At 39.3% G+C, this 14,596-nt stretch overlaps 1 protein-coding gene across 4 annotated transcripts in view; it reads right to left on the minus strand.

Annotated features, from left to right (window-relative positions):
- ACVR1 (activin A receptor type 1) overlaps positions 1–14,596 on the minus strand; it is a 140,390-nt gene that overhangs the window by 69,548 nt on the left and 56,246 nt on the right. Inside the window, exon 1 of one of the 4 annotated variants that reach the window (XM_045033838.1) lies at positions 10,602–10,718. The exons of the other annotated variants lie outside the window; for them this stretch is intronic. The gene's annotated coding sequence lies outside the window, so the exon portion shown is untranslated. Of the gene's footprint in view, positions 1–10,601; positions 10,719–14,596 lie in introns of those variants that run through there. 4 annotated transcript variants of the gene reach the window in all.

Raw genomic sequence — 14,596 nt, forward strand, 5'->3', positions numbered from 1 at the left:
TAAATATTTCACTGTCAGTCTTTTTAAAATTTCTATTTTATGTATATTATATCATACATAGTTTTTATTTTATATGAAACTTACAAGCAACACACACAGTGAGGGTACATGCTTAAAAATATTTTTAATGGATGAGATATGTCCTCAAAAGCCTTTGAAAACCACTGGACTATCTTGTTCTTATCTGTGAATTCCCAATTCTCCTTTCCTTCCTTCCTTCTTTCAATACCTATTAAGGGTCTACTCATGTATTAGACATTAGAAACTTAAAATGATAAAGATATATAAACATAGCCCTTACTATCATGGAGCTTTCATCTATGGTGATAATCAAATAGTCATCCAAATGATTTTATAATTAAAAACGAAATGAAGTGCCAGTTATAAAAAAACAAATGGGTTAAATAGGACTGCTAACAAAATAACTTGAGATTTTCTGGGTAGAAGAGCTTCCCCAGGAAGGTTATATCTAAATAGGAATCAGAAAGATGAGTAGAAGATACCAGAACAAGGATGAGTGTGTAAGCATGCGCACGCACGCGCGCGCGCGTGTGTGTGTGTGTGTGTGTGTGTGCGTGTGCATGTGTTGGGGTGGGTAGCACCTTGAGGTGGAGGGTTGCATTTAAGGAGAAAGGCACAGCTTCTCAGCTTACGCAGAGGCCCTACAGCCAGGACAAGCATGAAGTCCTACAAATTTATGCGTATTTCAGAAGTGAAGAAAAAAGCCAGGCTGGGTCACAGCCAGCCTAGAAAGAAGAGTTAAAGAGGGTGGAGAAACCCAAGAAGGCTGAAGGTAGGCAGAGGTGGAACTTCGATAAGGCACAAAAAGCCCAGGGAAGCCCTCCACTCACTCACCTCTGGACATTCTTGCCAACCATGCTCCTCTCCCTTCTCACATCTGGTCCCTAACTAACCATCCATTTTCCCAGGCACTCTGACCAGCCGGCTTCCTATCTTTGTATACATGATGCTCTTCAAGAGTAGGCCCTTTTTTTTAAGAGTCCAACCTGGCTAATTCCTATTCAGCCTTCAAGTCTCAACTATCACCTCCTTCTAGACTGTCCTTGCCTCAACCCTCACAGCCCTCATTACACTTTCATATACCACTTTGTTAATTTTCATTTACAGCACTTATCATAATTAATAATTATGTGTTCATACCCGTGTGTGCTTTTGAACATCTGTCTCCTCACTAGACTGTAGATTCTGTGGTAGCAAATTCTACAGTCAATTTTATTAACCACTACCAAGTAGATGCACATTAAATATCACTAAATTCAAAATTTCCCTGAAATAATCAGCTCAATTTAAGTTTAAATTCTAAAGAGTTAGCTATCACTCCCAAGTCCCAACACACAAGCACATACACACTGCAAAGAAATGACAGGATTAAGATATTTATCATCTCTGTGACTTTAATCTCTACCATTTAGTTTGGGTACTAATAGAAGTCAGCAGTTAATAAACTTCAAAATCAAGAATCTTTCTACTATTAAAAAAAAAAACCCTAAAAGACTAAAATTAAAAGACTATCACCATTGGCAATTTTTCCTGTCACAAAGCGAACAAAAGCCCATGCCCCAAAATACATTTTAACATATTATGATCATGCAAGCAAAATTAATACATTGATATTAGGCTCATAAATGGAAAACAGGAAAAAAAATTATAAAGTTAATCTCCCATTGTAGTCTGTTTATAGGATAGATAGCTCAAACCTGCCACAAGAAAAAAAAAATCTTTGGAAAAAAATATGAGCATCGCTACTGGTTGCCATTTTGTTCAGTGTCTGGAGTGTCTCTGCTAACCAGTGAATTCAGCTATTAAAAACAGTACATCTAAAAGGAAAGGGGAAAAGAATGTAGAAAGGAGAATGTTCTGGAATAAATTCCCTGGTCATATTTTAATTATAAAAAAAAATCAGTATCCCAAAGTCCCAACTTGAGGCCTCAAGGATCTATTCCCAACTTTAAAATACACTGAAAAGAAAATATCGTTTTTAAAGGTAAATTTTCAATTATCCTGCTCTCAAGTATTTCGGCGTATGAAGTTTCAGATGTAGGTTGGCAAAAAAGAGGGACTGGTAGTGGAAAAAGAGAGGAACAATAATTCAACAGTTTGGGGATGCCTCACTCCACTGGCTTTCACACTTTTTGGTCTCAAAATAACTTTACAGTCTTGAAAAGTATTGAGCCCCTTAAGGAGCTTGTCAATGTGAGCTTTATCTATCAATATTTACTCTATTAGAAATTTAAACTGAAGAATTTTTTAATACTGTATTTGTTTTAAAATAACATTAAACATGCTGGAGTGCAAAGGTGATTCAGTCAGTTAAGGGTCCAACTCTTGATTTCGGTTCAGGTCATGATCTCACAGTTTGCGAGACTGAGCCCTGTGTTGGTCTCTAGGCTGACCATGCACAACCCAGGTGAGATCCTCTCTCTTTCTCTCTCTATGCCCCTCCCCCATTCATGCGCACACCTTCTCTCTCTCTCTCTGTCCCTCTCTCTCAAAAGAAATAATCAAATAATTGTTTAAAAAATAGAAATAAAATAACAATAAACATACTACCCTGTCCAAAAAAAGGTAGTAAGAAAAGTGGCATTATTTTCCATTTTTGCAAATCTCTATGTTTGGCTTAGTAGAAAACAACTGGATTCTCTTATATAATTCTGCATTCAATCTGCTATGCCATGTTGTACTTGTTGAAGTACATATAGAAAATACAACCTTGCACATATGGATCAGAGGAATCAGAGAGATGATTGATATATAAACACTCTTGGAAGGACCTCTTGGAACCACTGAGAACATCACAGAGACTCCACGAGATTCTGGACACTCTGAGAATCATTGCCCTACTCTTTTAAATGTTCATTCTTTCCACCATACCAGACAAGCAGATGGTACCTGATATTTTAGGATAAGCATTTACCCAATACATGACAAAAATGTTACTGTTCTATAGCTTTAGAAATCTCATTAACTTTTCTCTATCATCAAAGAAGTCAACAAGTCTAATGGTCAAGGAAGAAGGCATTAGACTTTTGTTTTGGAATGTAGGAAGAATACTTTATGTACACAACTAAATATTTTTTACATGTGACATAAAACCTGTGATAAGAAGGTACTCAACTGTTCATCTACTTTGGTTGAACCAAAATCCACATGCAATGTTCTACGGTTAGCTAACTGAAAAATCATAGACTACTGGGGATTCCAGTTTATTATCTGAAGGGTACAGAGTATAAATTTTTGCCTCCAGTATATGTCATCTCCTCTCTTTTCTTGGATAAGGTCTTCTATCCCTAGTAATTGATCTGTCTTTCCTTTAGACACAAGGGAAAGAGCTATTCAGAAAAAGTTTAAGGACCCACCCATGTTAACTAAGGTACCCTCTTTAAATCAGCACCATCTCTTACAATGTCTCAGGACTACTCTCTTAGTTAGGAGAAGGAACAGCCCCATGATTTTTCTGCTACAAACAGGTATATCACCACGGCAGAACAGATCCGCTTTCAAAATCCCCTGGTACTTTTTAAACTCCATTTATAGATCAGACATATCCAGTCAAAGAGCTCAATTTTGAACACGTGTGGGCTTGAGACCAAGTGTGGCACTTGTTTTACGCATCACAATTTTACAGCTGGACAGGAGCCAGAGACACATTGTAATACATTAACTCCTCTCCCCCCAAAATCACAAAACGCTTTGATATTGATCACAGAATAAACAAGAGTATAATACACTTCTATATTCAATTTTTGGAACTCATATTAAGCAATCTAGTTGCTAATCCACTATTAGAACAAAGGATATTCCTAAAACCTAGACTTAAGGACAGCAAACAGCTTGTTATCTGCGATGTTGGAGATGAAGGAAAATTGTAAGGTGAATTAAGATACTTTCCCATCAGAAAGGTCTACAAAATGTTCATTGTCTGGACCAGTCTAAACTCATTTGGTCTGTCCATTTGTTCAACACATAATTTACTGAGTACTTACTTAATAGGGACTTTCTTGATACTCTCCTCAATTCATCTTCTAACAATCTCCAAGTTAGAAAGAATCTTAAAAGCCGAGGTTGTACACCCACCTCTCCCAATTTTGAATAACTTTTACACCATCTACATGCGGTTGTTCTCTCATCACTGGTGAGGGTTGTCACTACTTTTCCAGTTTTTTTCTTTGTATTTCTTTATTGGTCTCTGCCATGCCTTCCATTAGGAAAACAAATTCAGTCTCTTTAATATAAAAGGTAGAGGCAGAGCAGGAAAAGGAGCAAGAGTAATTCTGTTTTCTCTTGTTATCTGTTAACATTACATAGTTCTCACCCTAACAGTAGTGGCACATACTAACTAGTCAGACACTGTGCTTAGAGATCATATGCACTGTCTCATTCAATCTCTCCCCTAAACACTCTTAAAATAATACTCATATTAATCCCATTTTACAGATAAGAACATGAGTGGGTAGAAGTAACTTGCTAAAGGACACAAGATTAAACCCAAGACCACCTGACCAGAGTTCAGGTGTTATTAAACCATGACTTACAACCTTCATTAAACCAGCCAGCCACAGTTTAGCAATGTGTGTTTGTCATCCTTAACATTTTATCCAAGTTTCAACACATTCTGTGCTTTAACCATCTTGATTTTCCTCTTAGAAAATAATCTTTACTCACGGCTATTTGGACCATCTTTCAATCATGCCCTCTTTCCGTCGCTCTAACCTCAAAATTAATTTCATAGGCTCTGCAAACTCAGATTATCTCTGCACTCCTGAAAACAAGATCTAAACGTGAAAGGAAAACCAAGCCACTCTGATACTGTTCATCAAGTGGTTTCCATCTCCCACCTCTCAATCCACTCTCTGGTTCTCCTGTAGCTCACATCTCAATATGAAAGCAGAAATTAGTGTAAGCCAGGCACATTTGGGACAGAGTTAGTAGTAAGACAAATTCTGGACATAAAACTTTGCAGGAGGGTATACTTAAAACAACCACCCCCAAGTAGGACAAAAATCATCCATTATGTACCAACAATTCTGTCTCTTCTATGCTCAACAGGCAGAGAGACAACCCAAGGACAGCTTGCTTGCAACTACCTGGACCTGTGGAAGGGGTGAAAAGAGGGCTGTCAGTTACGCTGGGAAGAAAAAAAAAAAAAAAAAAAAGCTAACCCGAAGCCATCATACCATATAAGTCAGGGACTTTTCTCCAGTTCACAAATGACCTGTGAAATATATTTAACACCACACTGTGTCTGAACTGGCAATGTGTAAGTTGCCAGGGCTTGGTTTTATATAGACTTCACTGCTGCTGGAGGGTTTCTGGTGGGATGTTACTTTCAGAATATTAGCATGTAATTTGATCTTCCGCGATAGATGAATACAAATAGCTTCTTGGACAAGTCCTATAGAACTGAAACCCAGCCCCTGGATCAGTCCATCCTGTAGTTAGAGGAAATAATTACAGATTATTTCAGGAAAGAAAGGGTTTTGACTGAAAGAGTTACACTACAAACATTCCAGCTGTGACAGATGGACCCAAGATAAGGCTTGGAAAGGAGGGGAAAAGAACAATATAATCTGAACGGGCTTTGGGGGGTGGGGAAGATGAGCCTTCATTGAATGAAAAGTGAAAGGTTTAAGTTAGGCTAGCATGTAAGAACCAAAGAGTCCCCAGTAAATTTATTTTAAATGTATACAGGACGAAACTGACTTTGCTGCACCCCTACCCAATTTACAGATAATACTAAGCAAAGCTTCTGAGATTTTGATGTTGTGATCACCCACTGCACGCCTTACTGGTATCCAAAGACTAGGTTTTATTTCAACACGCTTGACTGCATGGAAACTGTCCCTCATTTTCCACTTCGTTCCCTGTGTATCAAATAGCCATGGCTCTCCTGCTTTGTTTCAACTTACAGGACCCCATCAACTCCCAGCTGTTTTGTTATATTCTCCTAGGTAGCTCAGGGCTCATGCCTCTCCCTCTAGTTCACATACTATGACTGGAACGATTTTTCCTTTTTTTTACCCAGTGGTAGGAAGGACCCTGTTATCCCTAGTCCCTCCCCCCACCACTGGCCCGAGACAAAACTTGTGGATGCCCAACTGTGGAGTCCATCTAAAATCCCACTTCCTCCTTAAATCCTCAGTCAGATGCTGCCTCGACCCTCTGTCTTCTCATTTCTAACTATGCCTGAAGTTTCCCCTTTCACCTAATAGTGCAGACTTTTGTACCCATTACTGGACAAATGGTGTTTCAGGCAACTACTGTCTGATAAAACTGTCCCAATTCTAAGGCTAATATGATTAACCTATAATAATTTGAAGGCTGGAGGGAAGGCTAGGATGAAATAAAAGAGACACCAGTACCAAGGAGGTATCTCTCTCTCATTTTTTTTTTTTTTTACATTGGAGACACTAGAGCATATTTCTGTGGAGGTAAAAAAACAAAAACAAAAAAGAAACAATAAAACCTCAAATAAACCCACCCTTTATATGCCAGCCTGACCAGAACCTTCCTTCCCATCCATACTACCTACACACTCAAGCCTATTCCCACCTCAGACCTTCCCGCCCTCGCCCCTACATTATATTACCCTGCCAAATTTTCTCCTAGCACTTAGCACTGTGAAATCTATTTTGCTGCTTTATTAGTTCACGTTATTATGTTCCCCCCCTCCCATCCCTCCTTCCCCCACTTATCAAAATATAAGTAGTGGGGCACCTGGGTAGCTCAGTGGGTTGAGCGTCCGACTTTGGCTCAGGTCATAATCTCACGGCTCATGAGTTCGAGCCCCACACTGGGCTCTGTGCTGACAGCTCAGAGCCTGAAGCCTGCTTCAGATTTTGTCTCCCTCTCTCTCTACCCCTGCCCTCCCTGCTTGTGCTCTGTCAAAAATAAATAAACATTACATATATGTATATATTATATATTACACATATATATATGTATTTAGCCCAAGAGTAAAAAATAAACATTACACACATATATATATATGTATTTAACACAAGAGTAAAAAATAAACATTACATATATATATATATGTATGTATATATATATATATATATATATATATATATATATATGTATATATATATATTTAACATTTAACACGAGAGTAAAAATTCTACCTAACTCATGGCTACATCGCCATGCCTGGCACATACTGGGCACTCAATATCAATTAAGACACGGTAACTTTAACCTCTTAGTCTATGCTATGCTTTGGTTCAGGTGGGGAGAGGGAGGGGAGGTTTAAGGAATTGTATACACCCTGGCAAGGAGATGACTGGGGGAGGGTAATACTCCTCATTCTCAATTTAATATAGTAGCAACCAGGTATTTGAGATAAATGAAAAGATCTCCTTTGTAACTTGGATTTCAGTTTTCCAAGGTGTCATCCAAGAGAAGCAGCCAAACAAAAAGTCGGCTGGCAGACTCCGGGTATACCAGACAACTCCCTGGTGGACAATATCCCATTTGGAAAGGACCGCATGGAGCTCTAGTTGCAGATACCAGCCGATCTGCCCAGAGCCATCCCCAGTGACCTCTGAGACAGCTTCTGTAGCTTGAAAATACATCTTCTACAAGTCAGAAATTGACATATTATCTCCTCCTCCCACCCCCAGTCTTCTAACAGTTATTGATGCTATTTGGAAAGCCATGCTTCCATGCCTATTAATAACCTCCAGAAAGAACCCCAAGGAAGTGTCAAGAGAAAAACAGATCTGGCTGGTGGAAGCCAAAGACTCAATCAGAGTTACAATTAGCAATTAGTATATTTGAACAAAAAGAAAAGTTGTAACATCTTTGGTATCATAGGTTATCTGTCCAGGAGGCTTACAACAAAATACTCTGCCAATGAATTCATGAAATGTTCAATCAAAAATACTGGTCTTTACAGAAAGGAGCACTTTTAAAGGACCCCTTATCTGTTTAAACAGACCAGCACCAGCTACTATCTTTATCTACACAGCAATGATTCCGCGGAATTTTGCTTACAAGACTGATATCATTAAACCTTTATAGTTATTTACATCTTTGTCAAGTTTGTTTCTTCAGGTGACCCCTCAAAGAGCAACTAAATCAACCTACTCTAAAATAATGGAGTAACTAATTAACAATCTCTACAAAGACTTCTCTTAGTGGTCTTCTTCCTCTCCCCTCCCCGGACTAGAATGTGATTAATGGAATTCTCTCACAACTTAGCTTGAAATATGCTTTTGCCAGTTGAGCAGCTAAAGCAGAATCAGATAATTGTGGTATGACTCAACAAATGCACAGCTGTTCATTTAAATATATCCATCAAAAGTATAAATACGATCATGAGAAAGAAAATGGAACTGTGTACACAGGGACAGTGCACAAGTCGAACGGGTTAGCACTGAAGTAACCACAACAGACAACAAGGAGGAGAAGGGGAGTCACGGCTGGGAGAGGTTCTGCATCCCGGGCAGAGAGAGACCAGAAAACTGAAGGAACTGAAAAACCACCTGCCCAACCCCAAACACTCCGTGACCTAAAAAAGAAATTAATGGCAAGTTAAAAGTAAAAATAAATGAGTTCTACTACGTGGGGAGAAAGAAATGAAATCTAGGAAATAGCTGATGCTCCCAAGTACTGTGAGGTAGAAAGCCTACAGGGTAGAAATGAGGAATCCAATCTGTTATTCAAAACAAAACAAAGACCCAAAGGCCGGCCGAGGAAAACAGGAGGAACGGGATTGTCAGTCCTCTCCCCACAACCTTCTAAGACTGTGATTATGGAATCGTGAAATGTGGGAATCCCTCCAATAGTCCCAAAGCAAATAACTGAAAACTATCACCCCACACCAGGCAACACTTTTTAGAGGTTCCACACACATGACAGTGCCCACCTGAGCACAAAGGAAAGAAAACCAAGAAAAAGAAATCAGAGACTGTGAAGAGGAGCGAAGAGAGCCCTGAATGACAAAAACAAGTGCCTGGTCAGTCCTGCAGACCCCATTCCTTCCTTCTTCCTCAGGGATGTGCCCTAAGGCCTGATGGAACTTGAGAAGCAAAGGTACTGAAGACCTGGGCGCCTCTCCTCTTTTAATACGTAATTCAAAATAATAACAAATAAAATGAACATCTATTCCATGATGATGATTCCCAAGCTTTCCCTGAACCATCAAAAATCAAGTTCTTGCCAAAAAATAATCTCTCTGGTTGAGGGGTGGCAGATGCCCATGTTGAGCCTGACCATTCGGCCATCTTGCCTGGGGAACCATTCACGTTCTCCATTTTAACAGACAAGCCTCTTCTATTATTGTAAGTGACAGCTATTTGGACAACCACCTCCTACCTCAGGCCCTAGTCCTCCCACATTGACCCTCTTCATCCTTCATGGAAAACTTTCGAGCAAGAGCAATCTGGTCCTTCCATGTGCTCCCACTCCTCTAGCCAATCCATCACTGAAGTGCCTCTTGTTAAGGGTATCTTTGTAGACCTTACCTTATCCTTCATATCTGTAAGGGATCTGAGATTTTGATTCGATTGACCAGACATGAGGCCCAGGAACCCCCCAAGCCCTCAGCAATTCAGGTGGTGCTGAGAATAGAGGGGGGGCTCACTTGCCCATTCTGCAACATGGTGGTGCTGATGACCCCCTTCTGTCCCTGGGTTCCTCCCTGGCTGGGATTCAGAGGCTCCACTCTCCCTAGATCTTTACTTTTATGGTTTGGACCTTCTCAGTTTCCTTGGATGGGGTTTTCCTCTTCTGCCACTCATCCCTGAAATCTTAGTTTCCCACAGGGCCTCACATCTCTGCTCCCTCTTCTCACTCAAGATGGTACTCAATTCCATAGCACCAAGGCCACTGAGCTGAGACTGAACCACCAGGTGGAGAACGGGATCGCCCATTCGTTACTCATATACTCCTATCCTTATCACCTTCTTCTCCCACCATATGTCCTTGTCTTTCCATTGTTTATAAAATTAATTTAAAAAATTGTATTAGACGGGCGCCTGGGTGGCTCAGTCGGTTAAGCGTCCGACTTCAGCTCAGGTCACGATCTCGCGATCCGTGAGTTCGAGCCCCGCATCGGGCTCTGGGCTGATGGCTCAGAGCCTGGAGCTTGCTTCCGGTTCTGTGTCTCCCTCTCTCTTTGCCCCTCCCCCGTTCATGCTCTGTCTCTCTCTGTCTCAAAAATAAATAAACGTTAAAAAAAATTGTATTAGATATTTCAAATTACGTAAAAACTGAAAAGTATTTAAAAAACCTGATTTTTGACCCCCCAGGTTTAATCATAAGCACCATCCTACCATCTAGTTTCAAAAATAAGTGATCTTATTTCCTCTGTTCTGCCCATTTTCTTCCTGTGGTATTTTAATGAGCATCCCAGATGTCACATCATTTCACCCGCAAATTCTCTCACAAATAAGGACTTCTTCTAAATACAACTATAAAATCAACATCTCACCTAACAAAATTAAAAGTATCCCTCTTCCAAATATCATCTAAAAGCTAATCAGTGTTTCAATTTGCCTGATTTTCAACTATAAACATCCCCTGCATTCCCCCCCCACACACAAAAAAAAAAAATTACAGGGAAAATGGGGATAGCATACCAATAAGTTGTTTTCACTGCTTTCTGTTATTATAACGAGAGGTTCAGTGTTAGGATTGTGGCAGTACTGAGAATACTCTGTGTATAATGTGGCAGAAAGCAAATGAGTTACTATGGTATATTCGAATTCTAGCATCTCCCGCTGTTTCGGAGAACCAGAAATCTGTGTGTGAAATAAAGAAAATATACATGTAATAGAGAAAAGGTTAAGTAAGAACCATATAAACTCAATTTGAATTGGAAGCACCAGTATGAACTTACGAAGTATTCTATATATAGTTATCCTTTGTCTACTAAAAGGCCTAGAAAGAATGACCTAGGCAGTATGTATTCCTAGTGCCCAGACAGTGGAGTTAAAACACCACTTTTCACTAAAAGAAAAAGAACAAGTTGAATTGAACCATGGTTACCATCACCAAATCCAGCCAGTAGGAAATTAGAGATCAAATGGATGAGTTCTTCAACAGATAACCTATAAGGAAAGAAGGAAAGGAAAGGGTTGCTGGGGGAACCTGAGGCTTGAGAGACTTAAAAGACATAAAAGGATGCTCAAGACTAGAGTACAGAGGCTAGGTATGCACACATGGGTGATAAAACCATAAAGAAAGGCAACAGAGCAATTATTACAGAAGTGAAGAAAGCAGTGACTTCTGGAGGGAGAGAGGGGCTATGTCTGGCCTGGGACACACCAGGGGCTCAAGGGAAACTGCTAATACTCTCTCTCTTGATCTGTGTGGTGGTCACAAAAAATATTACCTTTATAATAATTACCTAAACTATGTATGCTTTATGTGGATAGCTGTGTTTGATCTTATAATAAAAAGATAAAAAGAAGACCAAAGCAGAATGTGTGCTGTTAAAAAACAAAAACAAAAACAAAAAAAAGGGCACATGATAAAACACACACACAGACACACACGCATGCTCGCTCTCACCTTCTCTCTCTCTCTCTCTCTCTCTCTCTCTCTCTCTCTCTCTCTCTCTCTCTCAGGAAGTAACAGCACTGTGTATCGTATATATACACAAAAATCTCCCCAGTTCTGTGACATAAATAAGGTTTTGTAAATAAACTTTTGAAATATCAACTATTTTTTATCTTCAACATGAAAACTGTTTTTGCGAGTTCCAAGTTTATTAACTGTTAATAGAGAAATAGGCATGAGTTAGCTAGTCATAATCAGAAATCAAGTATTAAATAAAATTACTACATCGTATGATAGGTTGGTCCTTCCTCTCTCCTCCTTCAATTATAGAAGTTTCATGGGCCAAGGATATAGGAAGATTGTAGAGTCCAGATCAATGTTTCCCAAGCACAGTGTAAAGCTATCATCAAGCAACAAAAATTAAAATCATAAAGATGTGAGCCCTCGTATATATACATATAACAATCCCGATAATGATATCAGCAGGTGTTCTTCTTACAGGGGAGAGAGTGGTGACTAGATATGATTATTTTAAAGTTCATATATTTTTAATTTATTTTTTATTTTTTTAATTTTGAGAGAGAGAAAGAGTAAGCAGAACAGGGGCAGAGAGAGAGGGAGAGAGGGAATCGCAAGCAGGCTCCACACTCAGCACGGAGCCAGATGTGGGGCTTGATCTCATAACAGTGAGATCATGACCTGAGCCACAATTAAGAGTCAGACACTTAACCAACTGAGCCACCCAGGCACCCCAAGTGCCCATATACTTTTTAAAACCTCACACATGAAAATAGACATGAATGAATATTCTGTGAAATGGCACTTTAAAATTCCACCAAATGGAACTTAAAGAAAATATGAAAATTCTGCAAAATGGAACTGCCCCCATCACAAGGAGTAACACCCATAAGCTCTGAGAGTTAAAAAGCTGTGATCCTGGTACACGCATGGGCAGATAGATCAGTGAAACTAAATGGATACCCCAAAAATGGACCAAGATGTACAGGAGAATATAGAATACAAAAGAAATCAAAGAAGAAAAGTTGGGACTTTCAGTAAAATTGGAACAACTAGCCAGTGTGACAGAGACCACTAATTTCTCACTAAAATTCCTTCTTGGCTGCTTCTTGGGCACATGCTGACCCACAGAGACTGCATTCCCCACTCACCCTTGCAGCTTGATGCACCCCAAGACCACGTTCTCACCAATGGAAGTATAAGTGGTGTATGTGCAACTTCTGATCACTTGCTCTGGACTTTCTCCATTGCCCTTTGCATGGAGGGAGCCCAGATACAGGAACAACCCATCTATGACCATGCAGATAAATACTGGACAGAAGGAACATAAGTCTCAATGACCAGTGGATAGGGGCTGGTCTGCTGACCTGGTTTGCTCACACTGGTACCTTTAGGTGAGGACAAAAATCAACTTCCATGTTCTTTGAACCATAGCATATCCCCTGGTTACAGCAACTCAGCCTTATCCTAATTAATAGAGAAAAATTAAGTTGGATTCATACCTAACATTCCAGATGGATCAAAGATTTAAACCTAAAAAACACCGAGCCACATGACATACAAGGGACCATGAGATAAATTTTTAGTTTAGAAATGGAAAAGGTCTTTTTCCTGTGATACGAATTCCTGAAGTCACAGAAAGTTTGATTATCTATGTAGCGCTACAAATGTTTTTGAACATCTTTTATTGACTGTCTCTTCCACTACAATGTAAGCTCCATGTAGCAAGAATTGGGATCTGTTTTCTTTACTATTATATATACACAGCTGCCCAGAACAAGTGCCTAATATATAAGAGGCATTCGATAAGTATTTGCTGAGTGAATAAATTGGTATATTTAAGTATACACAATTTTAAATAATATGCACAGCACAATAATTATTTCTGTGCAAATGACAAAACATAAATATCACTTGTCACACTTAATTTTGTTAATGCATAGGAACACCTATGAACTGATAATAAAAAAAATCAATAACCCAATAGGAAAATAGACAAAGGACACCAACATACAAGGAACACAATTGGAAAGTGTTTAAAATTATGAAAAGATGCTCGATGTCAACGGAAATAAAAATGCAAACTAAAGCTACATTAAACTGTCATTTCTCACCTATCTATTTGGCAAAGAAAAACACCTTTGACAATCATACTGTGATCAGCAAGGGTATGAGGAAGCAGTGTTCTCATCCACTGCTGTTGAAATCAAAAACTCCACAAGCTCAATGAGCAGAGCAACTTGGCAATAAATTTATACAAAATTTAAAAAGTGTGTACCCTTTTACATAGCAGTTCTACTGCAAGAAATGGATCCTACAGATATGTTCGTGACCCTGTTTGAAATATTATATGTACAAGGTTATTCCCTACAGCCGTGCTCACAATAAAAAATAAACTAGAAGGGATCTAGATGGCCATCAACATAGCACGGGTTAAATAAATTACAGCAGTGGTCCACAGTGGAATACTAGGCATCATCCATTAAAAAAAGAATGCAGTATTGGGGTGCCTGGGTGGCTCAGTCGGTTGGGCGTCTGACTTCTGCTCAGGTCATGATCTCGCACTTTGAGTTTGAGCCCCATGTCGGGCTCTGTGCTGTCAGTGGGGAGCCCACCTCGGATCCTCTGTCCCCCTCTCTTCCTGTCTCTCCCCCACTCACTCATGCTCGCTGTCGCTCAAAAATGAACATTTAAAAAATTAAAAAGAAAAGAATGCAGTATTAATATGGAAGATCTTCCAAGAAATTTTATCTCAGTGAAAAAAGGTACTATTTGTATATATTGTTACCATCTGGGTTAAAAACACACACACACACACACACACACACACACACACACACAAAAGAAATTGCAATAATCTGTAGGTTATGTGTTGTATATTATATATGCCCTGAAATCTCTGAAAGAAAACACAAAAAACTGGTAGGAATTTTTGGTAGGAATTGCCTCTAGGAAGAATAATTGGGCACTTGGGAGATGGGGAGGAGTGAGGCTTATTTTTTCTCACTTTTGTACCTTTTTAATCTTACAAACATTGATTGTATCACCTCCTAAA

This window comes from Felis catus, chromosome C1 (assembly GCF_018350175.1).
Source record: "Felis catus isolate Fca126 chromosome C1, F.catus_Fca126_mat1.0, whole genome shotgun sequence".
Classification (NCBI taxonomy): domain Eukaryota; kingdom Metazoa; phylum Chordata; class Mammalia; order Carnivora; family Felidae; genus Felis; species Felis catus.